Source organism: Pinus tabuliformis, chromosome 3_1 (genome assembly GCF_031772625.1).
Source record: "Pinus tabuliformis cultivar Carrire ecotype Pingquan chromosome 3_1, CPIR1, whole genome shotgun sequence".
Lineage (NCBI taxonomy): Eukaryota > Viridiplantae > Streptophyta > Pinopsida > Pinales > Pinaceae > Pinus > Pinus tabuliformis.
In genome coordinates this window covers 500315098-500337881 of record NC_142301.1, presented here as the reverse complement: position 1 = coordinate 500337881, position 22784 = coordinate 500315098, and positions in this window count along the sequence as shown.

The following is a 22784-nucleotide window of genomic DNA, read 5'->3' as shown; positions in this document are numbered from 1 at the left end:
GAAACTAGTTATTTTTGAACTAAAGGACATTTTTTATCATAGCATCGATGATGAAGCAACAAACAAAGGGCATATTGAGAAAATGGGAGTTGATGCTGATTACACAATAGAGAAAAAATTATTTTGGATTCATCCACAAGCAAAATCATTTTTTGAAATGTGTTTCAAAAATGAATCTCTTGAAATTGCAATTTGGGCGACAGCTTTGAAACAAAGCACAACAAGATTTCTAAAAAAGTTGGTTTCAGAAACATTATAAGATAAAATTTTGTTTAAGTGGACTGTTTCAGACTGTAAACCACAAAAGGGACATAAGGTCATTGACAATCCAACGAAAGTTATACACACTAAATCATTGAAAAAAGTGTGGGAAATGTATACCCAATATGACGCAACCAATACTATTATAGTTGATTGTTTAATTGAGAGAGTGAAAGAGAATCCAAAAGAAAATGTGATTCTTGCCCCTCCATTCATTGGAGCAAATCAAGGGGATAATTGGTTGATCAATGGGCTATGGAGAATATTGCATAAACTCAACAAGGCTACGGATATGCGAGCTATTTTGAAGGATGTTCAATTACATTAAGAAGTACCTTAAGATTATTGATGTCTATTTCATGCTATTATATGTATTACATCATCAATTATTATTTTTATTTCACAACACTAATAAAAGAATTGTTGATTTGGTTTGTCATTACCAAAAATAAAATATTTTTATTTTCTTTATTTTTGGTGAGATGAATGGTCATTTAATGTTTTCATATCAAAATTTCCCATGCTATATTTTTTTTTTTACAATGGATTACATTGTATGTAAAATTAATAGATCACTGGTCTATTTGTTTTAATTAGATCATTACAATTATTTACTATAAATATGGTTTAAGTTATTGTTATACCTCTTATAAATTAGTAATGTGAAGGATGACCCATTGCATTCTTATAACCTTTTTTATTACATATAAGTTGAAAAACTATATTAAGTTGTATGTAGCACCAACAATAAACATACAATTTGTACTAAAAGAAGCACCAAGAGAAACTAAGGTAGAAACTCTATAAATTAATATATAATAATTAGGTTTGAAATTTAGAAATTGTATTATATTGTATGTGAAAAATAATATATAATTAGTTTTTTTACTTGCACTAGACCATTTTAATTATATTTTTCAATTGCAATTAAATAAATCATTATAAGTCTTAAAATCATTGATTTAAATGGTGGTTCAATGCATTCTTATAAGACTTTTATTCCATACAAATTAAATAAAGGTATTAGGTTGTATGTATAAAGTAAACATATTGTTTGTTTGTTCATTTTAATGGGGCAATTGTTTTTGTATTTTGTGATACTATGAACTCATTGTAAAATTACCTTAGCATACAAATGGAAATAATTCATAATAAATATTAACATCATTTTTAAAATTATAGGTTTTTATGTCCTTAAGCAATGAAGTGTTGAAGTGAAGATATGTTAATATCATACATGTGATTACAGTGCAGAAGCAGATGGGCATTACTACAAGTCAGAAGATGTTGTTGATATTTGAAATGGAAGGAGTATTCTTCCAATCATACACCAAAGATGAAAAAAAATTTCATATCCAAAGAGAACCAGATTAGCAGTTTGGTGATAGGTCCTTTTTTAAGGCCTTTTCAGTCAGAAGTATTAAAATATTGCTTAAGAAATTATGATGTTGCAATATGGACATTAAATGTCACTGACAAGTACATCCGAAAAGTACTTGAAAAATCAAATATTGATATAGAGGAATTTAAATTTGCATGGGACAGGTCTCATTGTCATTTGCAAACAAAATTAGAAGCAGGGAGAACAAGACAATTTTATGAGAAAAAGTTGATTGATGTGTAGTCCCAATATGGACATAGTTATGAAGAATCAAATGTATTGCTAATAGATACAAAAAATCATACTTCTCAATTCATCGGATATCGATCAAACCACATCTTGATAAAATTATATACAGGAAAAGAGCAAGATATGTGGCTTCTGCAAGTTTTATTCCCCTTTCTTAAGACACTTCATCGTATCAAACAAAAACATGAGTACATTCGAATGTTCAATAGAACATGTACTTCATTGTAGTTGATGGAGATATTTTTCTTTATAAATTTGTTGAAAAGTACATTCCAATTTTTCAATACATTTTGGACATAGTTTTTGTTGAATCAATTTGTATGATTTTATATTTTTTGAAATATATGGGATGTCAATTATATTAATATGTATATTTCTTATTATTTATATATTTTTTTGCAATGACTTTGTTGTATCGATTTTTTTCTAAGATGTGTGTGCACGTGTGCGTGTCTTCTTAAATGAATTGTTTGTCATTCAAATTATCTTACATGAACCATCAAGGCATGTTATTGTTAATGACTTATGTTTACTTATATGTATCAATAATCATATATAAATGTGAAATATAAGTTTTTAAATAGAACTCCTTGCAAACAAAGGTGTTATTCTTACTAAAGAAATTATAATAATTTACTTGATAAATGTTATGTGCACTATTCACTATTCACAATGCATTATTCACTATTAAGGCTAATGATAAATGTGTCATAGGTAAATGATATGATCTTTTTGAAGCATAAGATATGTGATTTTTCAATCGATAGTTTTCATAAATGTATATGCTTAAATCAACTAATGGTTGTAACTACAATCATATCATATTGAAAATCAACAAGGCACAAAGTCAGTTATTCATTGTTTACATATAAAATGCACTAATATAAGTGCATAAATGTAACATGTAATTTTTGAGATAAAAAATATATTTTAAATAATTTTGCATTTCTTAAAAAAACATATACATGATGATATTGATATATAAGTGGATTATCAAGGTTTGATTAGACACTATCACAAATGAATTATGTCATTGAACTTTTTGAACTGTAAGGCATCTAATTTCATTATTTAAAGTCATTTTTTTGTAAATTAGTATTTTAAATAAATTGAAATCATATCACTTGAGTTAGAATTATATTATTGACTTGTACTTAGTTATGTCCATCAATATGAGTATACTATGATGCAATTTTTCGAAAAATACGTCTTTTAATTTCTTGATAATAAGTATTAAGTGGACTATTTAGGCTTAATGGTGATGGTTAATAAGTGAATACTACTCGTTAAATTGCAGGGCATTCAATTTTTAACCCATATATTTTTTTCATATATTCTTAAATCACCTATTTGTATATACAATCATCTCATCTCATTTAATTTAATAAGGAATCCATATATTGACTTTTATTTGTCTATCATGGAATTTATTAAGATTGTATTAATCTCATATTATATTGTTTTGAAACAAAACTCCATGAAAAACAAAATTCTCTTTTTAATAAAACATGGAATAATTAATTAACAATGTGTTAAGTGGACCATCTAGACCCATTAAAGAGATGGGTAAAATATGGTTGTATTTAAACCTTTTTTCACCATAAGGAATCGATTTTCTAATCCATATTAGCATTTTTTCATTTTCATTTCTTAAATATTTTATTTGTGGTTTAAATAATTTCATAGAATCCAATATGAGTTGAAGAATTCTATTTGGCTATATGCATTGATAGAAGTTCATAAATGTGATGCATTTTCTAAATGTAACTCTTAATGTAAGTATATATATATATATATATATATATATATATATATATATATATATATATATATATATATATATATATATATATATATATATATATATATATATATATATATATATATATATATATTACAAAACAAATTATAATTAATTGATAATGAGTTTTAAGTGGTCTAAGTGTGTAAATGTGACACTTTTTTTTCAAAATAAAACTCCATGTAATATGAAATGTTTTTCCCAACAACACATGGAATAATTAATTGATAATGAATGTTAAGTAGATTGTTAAAGTTATTTAAAGGTACAAGTCATAAATAAATGTATTTAAACTTTATGCAACATATGGTATTTGATTTTCCCACCTTTATTAACATTTCGTAAATTTCGATTCTTAAATAATTTATTTGTAATTGAAATAATCTCATAGAAATCAACAAGATGAGTATGTATTAAATTATATTTAGTATGTATGTATGTGTAAATGGAATTTATTTTTGAAATAAAGATCTCAATGTAAGTATATATATATATATATATATATATATATATATCTTTAGAAAATTAATAATTTAAAATCAATTATTTATGAGATAAGTGTTGTCCTTGATGGCAAACCACACTGATGACAAATCATAGTGCAGAAGGTCAGCAGCAAGGAATTGATGATCAGACTATAAGAAGAAGAGAAAGTTCATACACGCAGGTTCGTTAAGCCCAAGTCGCGTGTACACGCAGGTTGGCTTCAGCAAAAGCGCGTGTATGTGAAAAAGTACCTTTGGTCCATGGCGGTTAGTCCTTGGAAGTTGTGCCTATGGTTTCGGACCATTGTGTCTCGACGGGCGTGTCGATCCCTAGGTTTGAAGTTGATGGTATTGTGTTACTATGGTTTTGGCTCTTGGTATTGAACAAGGCCTAAGGCTATATAAGGAGAAGGAAATCATTAGGCAAGTGTATCTGAAATGTCTTGAATATCTGATGAAGCATTAGATCCAGTATGCAGGTTATGGGTTGATGATGCATTGCTTGATCTGAGCTAAGGAGAGATCTCATTGGTTGATGGAGAACTAGATCTAAGGAGAGATCGGGATCAAATGGTTTGAAATGAACTATCTTTATGATGCTTATTCTAGATCTACATACTGACGCATGTATAGTTCTATAAGTGTTATGAGTATGACTGATGTCTGGTACAGCTGCAAGTTGATAGAAATTATTTTTAGATCTGTACGCGGGTTGGCTTTGATAAAAGCGCGTATACACGCGGGTTTGATTCATCGAAGTAGCGTATACATTGTAAATCTTAATATTTGAAGTTGCAGATGGATCTGATGGTTATTACAGAGTTCTGTGTCTGCTCTGTGTTCTGGTGACTGTTGTTAACAGGGCTTCAGTGATTCAGAGTTTGATGATTGTTTTGAGCTTCAATGATAGTTATGGGTCCAGTATGAAAATTGGATGAAATGTGGCCTTTCAGATTATGTGTTGTGCTTCAGTGTATCCAGTCTGAAAATTAATGAAACGTGGTACCTGGAGATGAGAAGATTGTAGGCAAGCACCTACGTACTAGTATCTAAGCTAGTACAAAAGCTAAAGGAGATCTTTGGAGCATTGTAGCAGGTAGCAGCCTGCGTACTAGTAAATGGATCGGCTAGTACAAGAGCAAAGGGGGTTGTAGCTCCCGTACTGGTACAAGACTGCACCAGTACAAATATTGTAAAAGGATTTTCTTATTAAGAAGAAGATTGAGATGACTTGCAGCAGGTGGTTTTCACCCACATTGGGTTTCCACCTTATATCTTTGTGTTCATGTGTGTGGCTCTTGTGTGATGTTCTGTTCTGTTATTCTGCACCTGTTTACTGTTAATATGCTTAATAATGATCTGATGCATTTACTGAAGATTAAGCTAACTGAATTATAAGATCTCTGGATATACGCGAGTTTCATTAGACACAGTAGCGTGTACACGCGGGTTCACTTAATTGAAGTAGCGTATATGTTTCTGAGTATGAAATTGAAAAGTTTGATTGATCTGATAATACTGATTCACCCCCCCTCTCAGTATTATTTCCAACAATTGGTATCAGAGCAGGTCCTTTGGTAGAAGCTTGATCGCTTGAAGGAGATCCGTGGAACAATGGGAAAGAAGCTTAAGAAGAAGGCTCATAAGAAGAAGAAGACATCTCAGAAGGACTATGACAGTGGGAGAGTCGATTGGGGATTAGGTATAAGAAGTTCTTCAGATTCAGAATCAGATTCAGAATCATTATCAGGTATGAATGTGTTATCCTCTGATGTTCCTGCTATATTTCCTTGTGAAAGTGATGGAAGTGATAGTGAAACTACTGAACATGCTTTTATGGGTGAGCAAGAAAAGTATCAAATAGAGGCAGTATTTAGAAGGCTTACAGACAAAGTTAAAGATCAACAAGATCTATTGAACAAAAGGGAATGTGCTTTCAAAGAAGAAGTTACCAAACTAAAGGCCCAACTAGAAGAAGGAAACAAGGTAAGAAAGCTACTCAAGGACAAGGAAGACCAATGTCAAAAATTGCAGCATGAAGTGACATCATTAAGAAAACAAGTCAACGAAAGAAGCACAACCATCAAGAAACTCAAAGATAGATCCAGCTACTATGAAAATCTTGAAGCTACAATCCTCTCACTAAAAGGAGATCTTGAAGAATCAAAGAAGCAGAATACAGATCTACTCCAAGCTATTGCAAAACAAGAAATCGAAGCCACCAGCTTAAAATCTCAACTAGAATGTGCCTTCCGAGTTCGTCAAATGCAGCAGGATGTGAATGAAGAACAAGAAAAGGAGATTCTCAAACTAAGGGAACAAATGGAAGAAGGAAGGAAAAGTGAAGAAGATTTGAAAAAGCAATCTCTTGAAAAGGAAGAACAGCTTCAGGTTGAGGTAAATATCTTGAAAGGTAAACTAGAAGAAAAGGATAAGCTTTTACGATTTCAAGATAGTTCTAAAGTCTTGGATGATATTCTTAGTAGTCAAAGGTCTCCTGCTATAAAGACCGGTCTTGGTTTTCATGAATCTGTTGAAGGTGAATCTAGTTCACAAGGTGAGGCAAGGAACTCTAAAGAGAAATCTAAAGTGATCAGTGAAGAAATGAAAGATCCATCTCATCATCAACCAAGGAAAGAGATTCTTCAAAGAAAATCTTTTACTCCTCCTATGAATAATGTTGAATGTTATGTATGTCATAATCTTGGACATGTTGCAGCCAGATGTGGAAGAAAAAGAGTTCAAGACCATCATGCAGAAAGATCATCACATTCAAGGTACTTTAATGGATATTGCTTTGCTTGCAATATGTTTGGTCACAAAGCTGCTGATTGCTACAGGAGGTATATGAAACATGTAAGATGTTATGCATGTAACAAACTTGGACATATAGCAAAGCAATGCGGGAACAAAGGACGGACATCACACCAAAAGGAGAAAACAACATCACACTTGAAGATATGGAAGAAGAAGGAAGTACAGACAGAAAGATGTGGCACAGCACAAAATACTCAGGTTCAGCACAACACAGACATAATAAACTCAGAGGAAGCTGAAGGTGTAAAACTTCAGTGTCCTGAAACTCATACGCAAGTTTCATAAATGGAAGTTGCGTATATACGCGAGTTAGACACTGCAAAGTCGCGTATATGTCAGTCTGAGGAAAAGCAGTGGGGACAGGCTCAGAAAAGGGATCTGATATGATTCAGTCCATTATTTGCTCTATTGGTTAATAGCTACAGTCTGCTGAGGATGTGTGGAAATGTTTTGTTACTTGTATGATGTCTAGAAGTGTTTTGATCCTAACTTGAGGATGATGATGTTTTGATGCTTATTGCTGATATATGCATGATCAGATCTAACAGATGGCACTAGTTGAGGGGGAGCATATGCCTTTAGTAATTCATTGTTGGCATTATGGTTAATAATCCTTGGTGATGATTCTTATATGGCTAAATGATATATCTTGCTATGATGTGGTTGTGAGTTGTCTATGATAAACTCTCATATGATTCTTGAAGTTACATAGAAGATGTTCAGATCAGATTTATGGTTGATTCTTTGATGATGCATATATGATGCTTACATGGTGATCTTCATAAGGACAAGGAGAAGTACAAAGCTTGAATACACATCTTCCTCACTTGATGATGAGTCACTCATATACTGCTGCTGTCATATGCATAAAGATCATACAGTTATGATGCAGGCACTCTTGTGAATAAGGATTGTTGCTGTTGATGATATCAAGAAGTTTTGTCAAATGAGCTTAAGCTCAAGATACATAGTGCTGATACATGGATGACTACTCAAGGTTGCTTTGTTGAAGACGTGGTGATGAGTTCTTATCTATATAATGATAGGTTGATACTTGCATGTGTTGATTGATGCAGATGTTCCCAAGTAATGATACTTGGATCATGTAGAGCTTGATGAAATGGCTATGGTGGTTTCACACATGTGAATGACTCTGAATTCTGTTCAAAGGGATGAATTGATGCAGACATACCTTGTTATAGGTTGATGACTTATTCTCTACAGGACATTTACAGGTTGCTGATATGGAAATTTGTGTACGCGTGTTGTTTAAAGGATATCCGCGTGCATACGCCGTTTTACAAGGGGATAGTCGCGTATATGGTGTACGCGTGTTGCGTAAGGGATATCTGCGTATATACGCCTGTTTATGTGTATACAGACGCGTATATGGAGATTTGAAGGAAATCAGCAGGGACAGATGTTGGTTGCAGAAAGTCTGATATAGGTCTGACAAGAGATCATCTGGCACAGGTTCAGGGGGAGCAGATAATCTTCCAATGATGCATTGTTGGCATTATCTTAAAGCTTTTGGTTCTAGTTCACATTTGGTGTTGATTTCAGGAGGAACAAAGGCGAAAGGAGAACAGAAGGATCTCTTGGTTGCTGATCTGAATGGTGATTATCAGATGCTGCTGGTGACTTTCATAAGTCTTGGTCTAGTTATTTCGTCTCTATGTCATATATCTTTTTTGTGGTATCTCTTTCATGGTGTCAAGGTCATGTAACGGCCTATTTTGGTTTCCCCACTATGCCTGGGATGATTGATGCAATGTGATTGGTTGTCATATGTAAAATTTTGATGTATTCCCACTTGGTTGGGTGGATGAGTCAATTTTTGTATATCCTCACTTAGTTGAGAGATGGATGTATGTATGAGTCCTAAGTGATAGGAAGGTCCTTTATGATGTATAGAGTCATGTTCTTCTTGAAGAACATCTTTTGCAGATCTTGCCTACAGTCAGGAAGAGCATGTACAACACACTTCAGCGGTACAGAGATTCAGCATGTACTCAGGGGGAGCATGGACAGATTGGTACACCTTGGCATATACAAAGGGGGAGACTATTCAGAGATTTCAGCAGGTACTCAGGGGGAGTATGGACAGTGGAATGTTTCAGCAAAGGAAGAGAATATCTTGGTCCACCCTTTGCCCTTGATGTCAAAGGGGGAGAGTGATTTGGTGTTGTTGCCATCAAGTCCAAAGGGGGAGATTGTTGGCATTATGAGATAAGTGTTGTCCTTGATGGCAAACCACACTGATGACAAATCATAGTGCAGAAGGTCAGCAGCAAGGAATTGATGATCAGACTATAAGAAGAAGAGAAAGTTCATACACGCAGGTTCGTTAAGCCCAAGTCGCGTGTACACGCAGGTTGGCTTCAGCAAAAGCGCGTGTATGTGAAAAAGTACCTTTGGTCCATGGCGGTTAGTCCTTGGAAGTTGTGCCTATGGTTTCGGACCATTGTGTCTCGACGGGCGTGTCGATCCCTAGGTTTGAAGTTGATGGTATTGTGTTACTATGGTTTTGGCTCTTGGTATTGAACAAGGCCTAAGGCTATATAAGGAGAAGGAAATCATTAGGCAAGTGTATCTGAAATGTCTTGAATATCTGATGAAGCATTAGATCCAGTATGCAGGTTATGGGTTGATGATGCATTGCTTGATCTGAGCTAAGGAGAGATCTCATCGGTTGATGGAGAACTAGATCTAAGGAGAGATCGGGATCAAATGGTTTGAAATGAACTATCTTTATGATGCTTATTCTAGATCTACATACTGACGCATGTATAGTTCTATAAGTGTTATGAGTATGACTGATGTCTGGTACAGCTGCAAGTTGATAGAAATTATTTTTAGATCTGTACGCGGGTTGGCTTTGATAAAAGCGCGTATACACGCGGGTTTGATTCATCGAAGTAGCGTATACATTGTAAATCTTAATATTTGAAGTTGCAGATGGATCTGATGGTTATTACAGAGTTCTGTGTCTGCTCTGTGTTCTGGTGACTGTTGTTAACAGGGCTTCAGTGATTCAGAGTTTGATGATTGTTTTGAGCTTCAATGATAGTTATGGGTCCAGTATGAAAATTGGATGAAATGTGGCCTTTCAGATTATGTGTTGTGCTTCAGTGTATCCAGTCTGAAAATCAATGAAACGTGGTACCTGGAGATGAGAAGATTGTAGGCAAGCACCTACATACTAGTATCTAAGCTAGTACAAAAGCTAAAGGAGATCTTTGGAGCATTGTAGCAGGTAGCAGCCTGCGTACTAGTAAATGGATCGGCTAGTACAAGAGCAAAGGGGGTTGTAGCTCCCATACTGGTACAAGACTGCACCAGTACAAATATTGTAAAAGGATTTTCTTATTAAGAAGAAGATTGAGATGACTTGCAGCAGGTGGTTTTCACCCACATTGGGTTTCCACCTTATATCTTTGTGTTCATGTGTGTGGCTCTTGTGTGATGTTCTGTTCTGTTATTCTGCACCTGTTTACTGTTAATATGCTTAATAATGATCTGATGCATTTACTGAAGATTAAGCTAACTGAATTATAAGATCTCTGGATATACGCGAGTTTCATTAGACACAGTAGCGTGTACACGCGGGTTCACTTAATTGAAGTAGCGTATATGTTTCTGAGTATGAAATTGAAAAGTTTGATTGATCTGATAATACTGATTCACCCCCCCTCTCAGTATTATTTCCAACAATTGGTATCAGAGCAGGTCCTTTGGTAGAAGCTTGATCGCTTGAAGGAGATCCGTGGAACAATGGGAAAGAAGCTTAAGAAGAAGGCTCATAAGAAGAAGAAGACATCTCAGAAGGACTATGACAGTGGGAGAGTCGATTGGGGATTAGGTATAAGAAGTTCTTCAGATTCAGAATCAGATTCAGAATCATTATCAGGTATGAATGTGTTATCCTCTGATGTTCCTGCTATATTTCCTTGTGAAAGTGATGGAAGTGATAGTGAAACTACTGAACATGCTTTTATGGGTGAGCAAGAAAAGTATCAAATAGAGGCAGTATTTAGAAGGCTTACAGACAAAGTTAAAGATCAACAAGATCTATTGAACAAAAGGGAATGTGCTTTCAAAGAAGAAGTTACCAAACTAAAGGCCCAACTAGAAGAAGGAAACAAGGTAAGAAAGCTACTCAAGGACAAGGAAGACCAATGTCAAAAATTGCAGCATGAAGTGACATCATTAAGAAAACAAGTCAACGAAAGAAGCACAACCATCAAGAAACTCAAAGATAGATCCAGCTACTATGAAAATCTTGAAGCTACAATCCTCTCACTAAAAGGAGATCTTGAAGAATCAAAGAAGCAGAATACAGATCTACTCCAAGCTATTGCAAAACAAGAAATCGAAGCCACCAGCTTAAAATCTCAACTAGAATGTGCCTTCCGAGTTCGTCAAATGCAGCAGGATGTGAATGAAGAACAAGAAAAGGAGATTCTCAAACTAAGGGAACAAATGGAAGAAGGAAGGAAAAGTGAAGAAGATTTGAAAAAGCAATCTCTTGAAAAGGAAGAACAGCTTCAGGTTGAGGTAAATATCTTGAAAGGTAAACTAGAAGAAAAGGATAAGCTTTTACGATTTCAAGATAGTTCTAAAGTCTTGGATGATATTCTTAGTAGTCAAAGGTCTCCTGCTATAAAGACCGATCTTGGTTTTCATGAATCTGTTGAAGGTGAATCTAGTTCACAAGGTGAGGCAAGGAACTCTAAAGAGAAATCTAAAGTGATCAGTGAAGAAATGAAAGATCCATCTCATCATCAACCAAGGAAAGAGATTCTTCAAAGAAAATCTTTTACTCCTCCTATGAATAATGTTGAATGTTATGTATGTCATAATCTTGGACATGTTGCAGCCAGATGTGGAAGAAAAAGAGTTCAAGACCATCATGCAGAAAGATCATCACATTCAAGGTACTTTAATGGATATTGCTTTGCTTGCAATATGTTTGGTCACAAAGCTGCTGATTGCTACAGGAGGTATATGAAACATGTAAGATGTTATGCATGTAACAAACTTGGACATATAGCAAAGCAATGCGGGAACAAAGGACGGACATCACACCAAAAGGAGAAAACAACATCACACTTGAAGATATGGAAGAAGAAGGAAGTACAGACAGAAAGATGTGGCACAGCACAAAATACTCAGGTTCAGCACAACACAGACATAATAAACTCAGAGGAAGCTGAAGGTGTAAAACTTCAGTGTCCTGAAACTCATACGCAAGTTTCATAAATGGAAGTTGCGTATATACGCGAGTTAGACACTGCAAAGTCGCGTATATGTCAGTCTGAGGAAAAGCAGTGGGGACAGGCTCAGAAAAGGGATCTGATATGATTCAGTCCATTATTTGCTCTATTGGTTAATAGCTACAGTCTGCTGAGGATGTGTGGAAATGTTTTGTTACTTGTATGATGTCTAGAAGTGTTTTGATCCTAACTTGAGGATGATGATGTTTTGATGCTTATTGCTGATATATGCATGATCAGATCTAACAGATGGCACTAGTTGAGGGGGAGCATATGCCTTTAGTAATTCATTGTTGGCATTATGGTTAATAATCCTTGGTGATGATTCTTATATGGCTAAATGATATATCTTGCTATGATGTGGTTGTGAGTTGTCTATGATAAACTCTCATATGATTCTTGAAGTTACATAGAAGATGTTCAGATCAGATTTATGGTTGATTCTTTGATGATGCATATATGATGCTTACATGGTGATCTTCATAAGGACAAGGAGAAGTACAAAGCTTGAATACACATCTTCCTCACTTGATGATGAGTCACTCATATACTGCTGCTGTCATATGCATAAAGATCATACAGTTATGATGCAGGCACTCTTGTGAATAAGGATTGTTGCTGTTGATGATATCAAGAAGTTTTGTCAAATGAGCTTAAGCTCAAGATACATAGTGCTGATACATGGATGACTACTCAAGGTTGCTTTGTTGAAGACGTGGTGATGAGTTCTTATCTATATAATGATAGGTTGATACTTGCATGTGTTGATTGATGCAGATGTTCCCAAGTAATGATACTTGGATCATGTAGAGCTTGATGAAATGGCTATGGTGGTTTCACACATGTGAATGAATCTGAATTCTGTTCAAAGGGATGAATTGATGCAGACATACCTTGTTATAGGTTGATGACTTATTCTCTACAGGACATTTACAGGTTGCTGATATGGAAATTTGTGTACGCGTGTTGTTTAAAGGATATCCGCGTGCATACGCCGTTTTACAAGGGGATAGTCGCGTATATGGTGTACGCGTGTTGCGTAAGGGATATCTGCGTATATACGCCTGTTTATGTGTATACAGACGCGTATATGGAGATTTGAAGGAAATCAGCAGGGACAGATGTTGGTTGCAGAAAGTCTGATATAGGTCTGACAAGAGATCATCTGGCACAGGTTCAGGGGGAGCAGATAATCTTCCAATGATGCATTGTTGGCATTATCTTAAAGCTTTTGGTTCTAGTTCACATTTGGTGTTGATTTCAGGAGGAACAAAGGCGAAAGGAGAACAGAAGGATCTCTTGGTTGCTGATCTGAATGGTGATTATCATATGCTGTTGGTGACTTTCATAAGTCTTGGTCTAGTTATTTCGTCTCTATGTCATATATCTTTTTTGTGGTATCTCTTTCATGGTGTCAAGGTCATGTAACGGCCTATTTTGGTTTCCCCACTATGCCTGGGATGATTGATGCAATGTGATTGGTTGTCATATGTAAAATTTTGATGTATTCCCACTTGGTTGGGTGGATGAGTCAATTTTTGTATATCCTCACTTAGTTGAGAGATGGATGTATGTATGAGTCCTAAGTGATAGGAAGGTCCTTTATGATGTATAGAGTCATGTTCTTCTTGAAGAACATCTTTTGCAGATCTTGCCTACAGTCAGGAAGAGCATGTACAACACACTTCAGCGGTACAGAGATTCAGCATGTACTCAGGGGGAGCATGGACAGATTGGTACACCTTGGCATATACAAAGGGGGAGACTATTCAGAGATTTCAGTAGGTACTTAGGGGGAGTATGGACAGTGGAATGTTTCAGCAAAGGAAGAGAATATCTTGGTCCACCCTTTGCCCTTGATGTCAAAGGGGGAGAGTGATTTGGTGTTGTTGCCATCAAGTCCAAAGGGGGAGATTGTTGGCATTATGAGATAAGTGTTGTCCTTGATGGCAAACCACACTGATGACAAATCATAGTGCAGAAGGTCAGCAGCAAGGAATTGATGATCAGACTATAAGAAGAAGAGAAAGTTCATACACGCAGGTTCGTTAAGCCCAAGTCGCGTGTACACGCAGGTTGGCTTCAGCAAAAGCGCGTGTATGTGAAAAAGTACCTTTGGTCCATGGCGGTTAGTCCTTGGAAGTTGTGCCTATGGTTTCGGACCATTGTGTCTCGACGGGCGTGTCGATCCCTAGGTTTGAAGTTGATGGTATTGTGTTACTATGGTTTTGGCTCTTGGTATTGAACAAGGCCTAAGGCTATATAAGGAGAAGGAAATCATTAGGCAAGTGTATCTGAAATGTCTTGAATATCTGATGAAGCATTAGATCCAGTATGCAGGTTATGGGTTGATGATGCATTGCTTGATCTGAGCTAAGGAGAGATCTCATCGGTTGATGGAGAACTAGATCTAAGGAGAGATCGGGATCAAATGGTTTGAAATGAACTATCTTTATGATGCTTATTCTAGATCTACATACTGACGCATGTATAGTTCTATAAGTGTTATGAGTATGACTGATGTCTGGTACAACTGCAAGTTGATAGAAATTATTTTTAGATCTGTACGCGGGTTGGATTTGATAAAAGCGCGTATACACGCGGGTTTGATTCATCGAAGTAGCGTATACATTGTAAATCTTAATATTTGAAGTTGCAGATGGATCTGATGGTTATTACAGAGTTCTGTGTCTGCTCTGTGTTCTGGTGACTGTTGTTAACAGGGCTTCAGTGATTCAGAGTTTGATGATTGTTTTGAGCTTCAATGATAGTTATGGGTCCAGTATGAAAATTGGATGAAATGTGGCCTTTCAGATTATGTGTTGTGCTTCAGTGTATCCAGTCTGAAAATTAATGAAACGTGGTACCTGGAGATGAGAAGATTGTAGGCAAGCACCTACGTACTAGTATCTAAGCTAGTACAAAAGCTAAAGGAGATCTTTGGAGCATTGTAGCAGGTAGCAGCCTGCGTACTAGTAAATGGATCGGCTAGTACAAGAGCAAAGGGGGTTGTAGCTCCCGTACTGGTACAAGACTGCACCAGTACAAATATTGTAAAAGGATTTTCTTATTAAGAAGAAGATTGAGATGACTTGCAGCAGGTGGTTTTCACCCACATTGGGTTTCCACCTTATATCTTTGTGTTCATGTGTGTGGCTCTTGTGTGATGTTCTGTTCTGTTATTCTGCACCTGTTTACTGTCAATATGCTTAATAATGATCTGATGCATTTACTGAAGATTAAGCTAACTGAATTATAAGATCTCTGGATATACGCGAGTTTCATTAGACACAGTAGCGTGTACACGCGGGTTCACTTAATTGAAGTAGCGTATATGTTTCTGAGTATGAAATTGAAAATTTTGATTGATCTGATAATACTGATTCACCCCCCCTCTCAGTATTATTTCCAACACTGTGCTAATATTTGAAAACCCTTGCCTCCACTACTTATAAGAAGTCACCACTAAAGTTTCTTGTTTACTTCAATTTGTGACATTGTCCATCATAATGGAATGAATTTAATACCCATTTAAGAACTCTCATTTGATGTACTTGGATTTGAGTGGAGATAGATCAATGGTGCCTAACTTTCTTGAAATACCTAGATCAACAATGTATAACTTTTATAGTGGATGTCTGCATGCTATGAAGATGAATGATGACCCCCTCATTAGTGGTTCATAAAGGCACATAAGTACCGTAGGAAATTGAGCACAAGAACATTTTACTAAGGTTTTAGTAGACTAGTTTCAAAGAAATGCAAGGGAAACTTATCATTGTCATTTATAATAAGATCTTCACATCACCATCATTCAATCAACAAATTCCCCGTAGGTTGGGGGAAAGGGGGTTAGAGTTGCCATATTAATATGATCTAGCTTAAATCAATTTCTTCTAACAATTTGATTTCACACTCCTTTTGTGTATTGATACTATTGTACATAACAACCACATGTTTGACCTATTCATGATCTCTAGTTGGTTTGAAATTACTAAAATTATTTTAATATTGAATCAAGTTAATATGATGATTTACAAAAGAATGAATGTTGTTGAAGGCCTTGTAATAAAATACTTGCAAACAAAGGTGTTATTCTTACTAAAGAAATTATAATAATTTACTTGATAAATGTTATGTGCAATATTCACTATTCACAATGCATAACTCACTAGTAAGGCTAATGAGAAATGTGTCATAGGTAAATGATTTGATATTTTTGAAGCATAAGATATGTGATTTCTCAATCGATAGTTTTCATAAATTTATATGCTTGAATCAATTAACGGTTGTAACTGCAATCATATCATATTGAAAATCAACAATGTACAAAGTGAGTTATTCATTGTTTACATATAAAATGCACTAATATGAGTGCATAAATGTGATATGTAATTTTTGAGATAAAAATGTATTCTAAATAATTTTGCATTTCTTAAAAAAACATATATATGATGATAATAACTGATAAGTGGATTATCAAGGTTTGATTAGACACAATCATGGATGAATTATGTCATTGAACTTTTTGAATTGTAAGGCATCTAATTTCGTTATTTAAAGTCATTTTTTTGTAAATTCGTATTTTAAATAAACTGAAATCATCACTTGAGATAGAATTATATTATTGACTTGTACTTAGTTATGTCCATTAATATGAGTATATAAATGTGATTTATAATATCCATATATTATGATGCATTTATTTCGAAAAATAAGTCTTTTAATTTCTTGATAATAAGTATTAAGTTGACTATTTAGGCTAATGGGTGATGGCTCATAAGTGAATACTACTCGTTAAGTTGTAGGGTATTCAATTTTTAACGCATAATTTTTTTTTCATATATTCTTAAATCAACTATTTGTATATGCAATCATCTCATCTCATTTAATTTAATAAGGAATCCATTTATTGACTTTTATTTGTCTATCACGTAATAATTAAGACTGTATTAATCTCATATTGTATTATTTTGAAACAAAACTCTATGCAAAACAAAATTCTCTTCTTAATAAAACACGGAATAATTAATTAACAAATTATGTGTTAAGTGGACCATCTATACTCGTTAAAGAGATGGGTAAAAAATGGTTGTATTTAAACTTTTTGCACCGTAGGACATTGATTTTCCAATCCATATTAGCGTTTTGTCATTTTCAATTCTTAAATAATTTATTTTTGGTTTAAATAATTTCATTATTAGAATCCAATATGACTTGAAGACAAAATCACTGCTGATACTGGACATGAATGGGAAGTTATTTATTGAATTTCATTTAGTTATTTGTATTCATATAAGTCTATAAATGTAATTTATTTTTGATTTCACACTCCTATTGTGTATTGATACTATTGCACATAACAACCCCATGTTTGACCCATTCACGATTTCGAATTGGTTTGAGATTACTAAAATTATTTTAATGTTGAATCAAGTTAATATGGCAATTTACAAAAGAATGAATGTTGTAGAAGGCCTTGTAATAAAAAACTTCCAAATTTAATGAAATATGTGTTCTATGGTGTATGCTTAGTGACACTATGATGTACTTATTGTTGTTGGCTATACTCTCATGTTCCAAAATCCTAAGGGATTATTTAATGTCCGTGCACGTGACTTCTTCAAAATGATGTCATATTTTGGGTTCCTCAAAACTGCTTGGAAAATTCCATCCACGTTGGACATGCCAATTGCCATTATTTTTGGTAATTGAAACTTCAAATTTCAAAATATTATCCTTGCTGGACATCGTACAATTATTTTTTGCACTCCTGTCATAGCCATATCCGTACAATAATTTTATGCTTTCCTGACAAGTTCAACAACCATAGTATTTAGTAAACCCTTATTTAAAGGATATGTTCGGATCAAAGATAACACTTTACCCTAATCATTAAATGAAGTTATTGGAAGCCAAACTCAAATAGAGATTCATAGCTTCTTGGGCTTTGCTAACTTCTACTAAAGATTCGTGTTGGGGTTCTCTTATATTCCCTGGTCCTTATGTTGAGTGACCAAGGGAGTAGCAAAAACAATTTTTCTTTTGGTTTGAGTCACAATAAAATGCATTCAATGATTTGAAACACTGCCTTTGCTCTACACTAGTCCTCCTACAACAACCATATGATATTGAGATAGATTCCTTTGATTATGTTATTGGTGTATAAAGTTCACATAGGAGGTTATTCTCCTCTTTGTACATGAACAGTGTTAGGCACTACAATATGTAATGAGTTGATTAGAAGTTATCAGTTACAGATTGGATTAAAATTCAAATTCAAAACTAAAGATTAAGTTAAGAAAACATGAAACAAAAATATATTTAATCACATTGGCTTGAAATGTCAAGCACACATACTTGAATTATGAACACTTTGGACCAGCCATTTACTAAGACTTATCACACAAGCCAAAGTCCTCTACACAATCATGTTCAAAAATATCGAGTACACACTCGCTTGGAAATGACATTGATTAAGAGGGTTTTAATTCAAGGGATTGATTAATTCATTAGGGCCTTCCTTGCTACTGAAGGAAAGTGGACTCTCTGGTAGTCTTTTATTCAATCTCATAGATTTGATATAGTACTAATTGAAAAGCTAAGAATATGCTATGACCTTTTCCATATGTGAGAGTGAAAATGGGTGGTCAGTCATAATATTCTACTCATCCTCTTAATTAGTATGTTCCCAAACCATTGATTTAATCTAAGGAAAGAAAGGAATGAATACAAGGAACTATGTTGCTTGTTAGCCCAGAGCTAATTAAAAATGTTTTCAAGATGGTTGTAGCCTTCTCCACCAAGAATAGTGGTGAATGGCACTTCCAGTACCTTGCTCAACTTTTCCAAATAGATTGCTCTTAAAAAAACCAATTATCTTATGATAAATAAGACTCATAAGCACACATAAGTCTATAAAACATAACCAACAATATATTCTAATGATGCAGTGTTTGAATGGAATAGTAATATATTAGTGAATGTGGTTGCTATGATATGCTCGTGACATATAACTATGATATCTAGTGAAATGTAGCTATGATATCCAATGAGCTCACACTTAGAAAAAATGATATAAATAAACCAATTAAAACAACATTAAAATTACTAAAAGGTAAATGATATAACCAAAAAATAATTATTAAAAACAATGAATTAAGAACTAGTTTATAAACATGAATATACAACAAACTAGGAAGCTAGTTTATAGATAACTTTGCACATGAGTTTGAAAAATATAAGCTGAGGATATGAACAAGAGAAATATGACAATAAACTAAATTAAAATATATATATATATATATATACCTAAATTATCCATAGTAATGAAATATAAAGCACTAGCTTGAGTGATGGTGGCCCCTCTACAGCTCAAAAAGCACACTTAACTTCTACCAGTGATTGAAACTCAAAGACACTCCAAGAATTTACTAAAATAGACTAAAAACATGTCTGAAAACAAATTTTAAGCTCTCAAGTCAAAATTCACAGTATCAACAATATAAACATGTTTTGGCAAGCAAGGTTTGCTTTCCTTTATAGGCAAAAAGATAACCAAATGCCCAAAAATCTTCCTTTCTATTAATTACAACCTATTTTGAAGATAAAATATGATCAATTTGACATTCTTGAGTGCTCAAATCATGGATTAGATCTCAAAAAATTAGATTTGTTATGATTTGCCAACTTGTGTTACATTTTTCCTGTTGGATTGTCCACATTGACTGGATACTTTGGGGATATTTCAAGTCAATTGAATGAGAATATCACCATCTTAGGAAACCAATTAAAAAAACCCATGTTTTAGAATTCACCCAAACCTATTGTGAGTACCATAACAAAGGATGATTTATGAATTCTACGAAGATATGAAAAAATATGTTGTAATGTAATTATTTACATAAAAATTCAAAAATTAAAAATACCATTAAAATACTTTTGGAAATTGATTATGTGGGAAAAATATGAGAAAATGTCCTCATAAATGACTTAGAGAGGCGTTCCTAAGGCCAAACAATACATAAAACCATAACAAATTTATATCAAAATGGAGGACTGACACATAACATACCTCCAAAAAAGTGGTTGGGATCGTTATTTTAAATGGGTTACTAGTCATTATGGTTTTTCTTTGAAACATTATGATATTTCTTACAAAAACATGTTGTAATGTGGAGAATGGGCTTTGCAACTAAAATATGATTCTACTAACAAGTCGATGTTATATTACTATTTGCTCTATTTCAAATTTGTTGCTTTGTCGCTTTTCTAAAACAACTTCTTCTTTTATTCTCTTTCTTCATCCCATATATTTGTGTAGGTTTCACAAAATTTGGTCCACTTTCTCTCATTTCTTTGTTAATTTGGTGACGCTCCTTATTGGGCATCATTCCCTGCTGATGTGAGACCAACAATTGGTTTCATATATCTTATTTTTCCTTTACCCACTCATCAAAGTTATCCACTTATGTGTCTTTATCTTCCACTTTTTTCCACTCAATATGAGTGGTCACATATTACAAGCAATGTGTGTAGACAATATATTTGTATTTGTATAAATGTACTGATATGTAAATAGTTGATAGAATGAATGTTGACTTTTTTACAATGAAGGCCTTGGCTTAAATATAGTTTTGGGTGAATTTTCACGAGGTGTCGTGATCTTTGATCTTTCCCATCTACATAATTAATATTTAATTATAGTTATTTTATTTTTTTAAACATAACATTGTCTTCCCCTCAAAATAATTCTTTGTACCCAAAGCATAGGTAACGAGGGATGTTTTTGACGAAAATATTCTATCTCCCAAGAAACATCTTCTTTCGATAGGCTCTTCCATTTATGAGGTACTCTTTAATTACTCGGGAATGTAATTGATTTTCTCTGGCGGAAATGATATCTTTTGGTTATAATACAACTTCTCCCTCGTAATCCAATGTTTGAATGGTTGTTTGTGCTATTTGATGTTTCCCCTACACCATTTTTAGACAAGAAACATCGAAATTGTTTATGAAACCGACTCAAGAAAAGATAGAAAATATAGATCAACGCCTTAGAATTCAACCTCTTCGAGGGGGCCCTCCTTTACATTACATAAATGAAAAATTCTTGGATGATTCAAATGACAAAACCTCCTTTCTATATATAAGAGTCTAAGGAGTCACAATATAATCCAGCTGACCTAACAATAATAATATAAAGCCACAAAAATAACAATAGAGGGATTCTATGGGGCACAGAAATAACAACATGGGGGTAATAGGGGCACAACAATATAAATAAGGGGTATAACTACAATAGTAATGGGGTAATGACTAGTATTATAGGGACCCAACATGCCCCTCTCCTTCAAAAAAGTGTTGTCCTCAACGCTTGAGTAGTTTTGGATACTTCTGCATAAAATTATCATCCTCCCATGTGGAATCTTCAACGGATAAGTTCTTCCACTTGATAAGATACTCTGAAATTGATCGATTTCGTAGCTGTCGAGTTCTTGTTTCTGTGACTGCTTCCGGTTCCAACATAATTTTTCCTTCCTGGTCAAGTTCTGGCAATATTGTTTGAACGAGGAGCTTGTCGCCTATAACCTTCTTTAAACATGAAACATGGAAAACTGGGTGCAATCGAGAAGCTGCAGGAAGCTCCAATTTGTATGCCATAGTACCAATCTTTTGCAACACCTTGTACGGACCATAACAGTTTGGTGATAATTTATTATCCTTCTTAGCTTGCTTTAGGGACATTTGCTTATATGGTTGTAGCCGTAGGAATACCCAATCACCTACATCAAAACTTCTTTCACTGCGATGTTGATCTGCCTGTTGTTTCATTCTATTTTGTGCCAACACGAGGTTATCCTTTAAGAGTTGGAGGACTTGTTGTTGATGTTCGATGTGATGTTCCACTGCTTGAACCTTAGAATTTTCTCTTAAATATGATGTGATGGATGGTGGTTGATACCCATAAAGTGCCATAAATTGGGTCATTTTTGTTGCTATATGGAAGGAATTGTTATACCACCATTCAGCCAGAGGCAACCATTTGACCCATTGTGTTTGTTTATCAGAAACAAAGCAACGAAGATATCCTTCCAAACATTTGTTTACTATCTCAGTTTTCCCATCAGATTGAGGATGATAAGATGAGCTATGAGCTAACTGAGTACCAAGACAAGAAAATAATTTTGTCCAAAAATTTCCAGTGAAAATGGGATCTCTGTCAGTTACAATAATCTTTGGGTTTCCATGTAGCTTTTGAATTGTTTCAATAAATGCAGTAGAAATTGTACTGGCTTTAAATGGATGTGATAATGCACAAAAGTGTCCATACTTGGTAAGTCTATCAACTACCACCATGATTACACTCTTTCCCTCAGACTTGGGTAAACCTGTGATAAAATCCATTGAAACCTCCTCCCAATGTTGGCTTGGAATGGATAAAGGTTGTAATAGACCCGGTGTCTTAATTGTTTCAACTTTATTTTGTTGGCAAACCAAACATTCCGCCACAA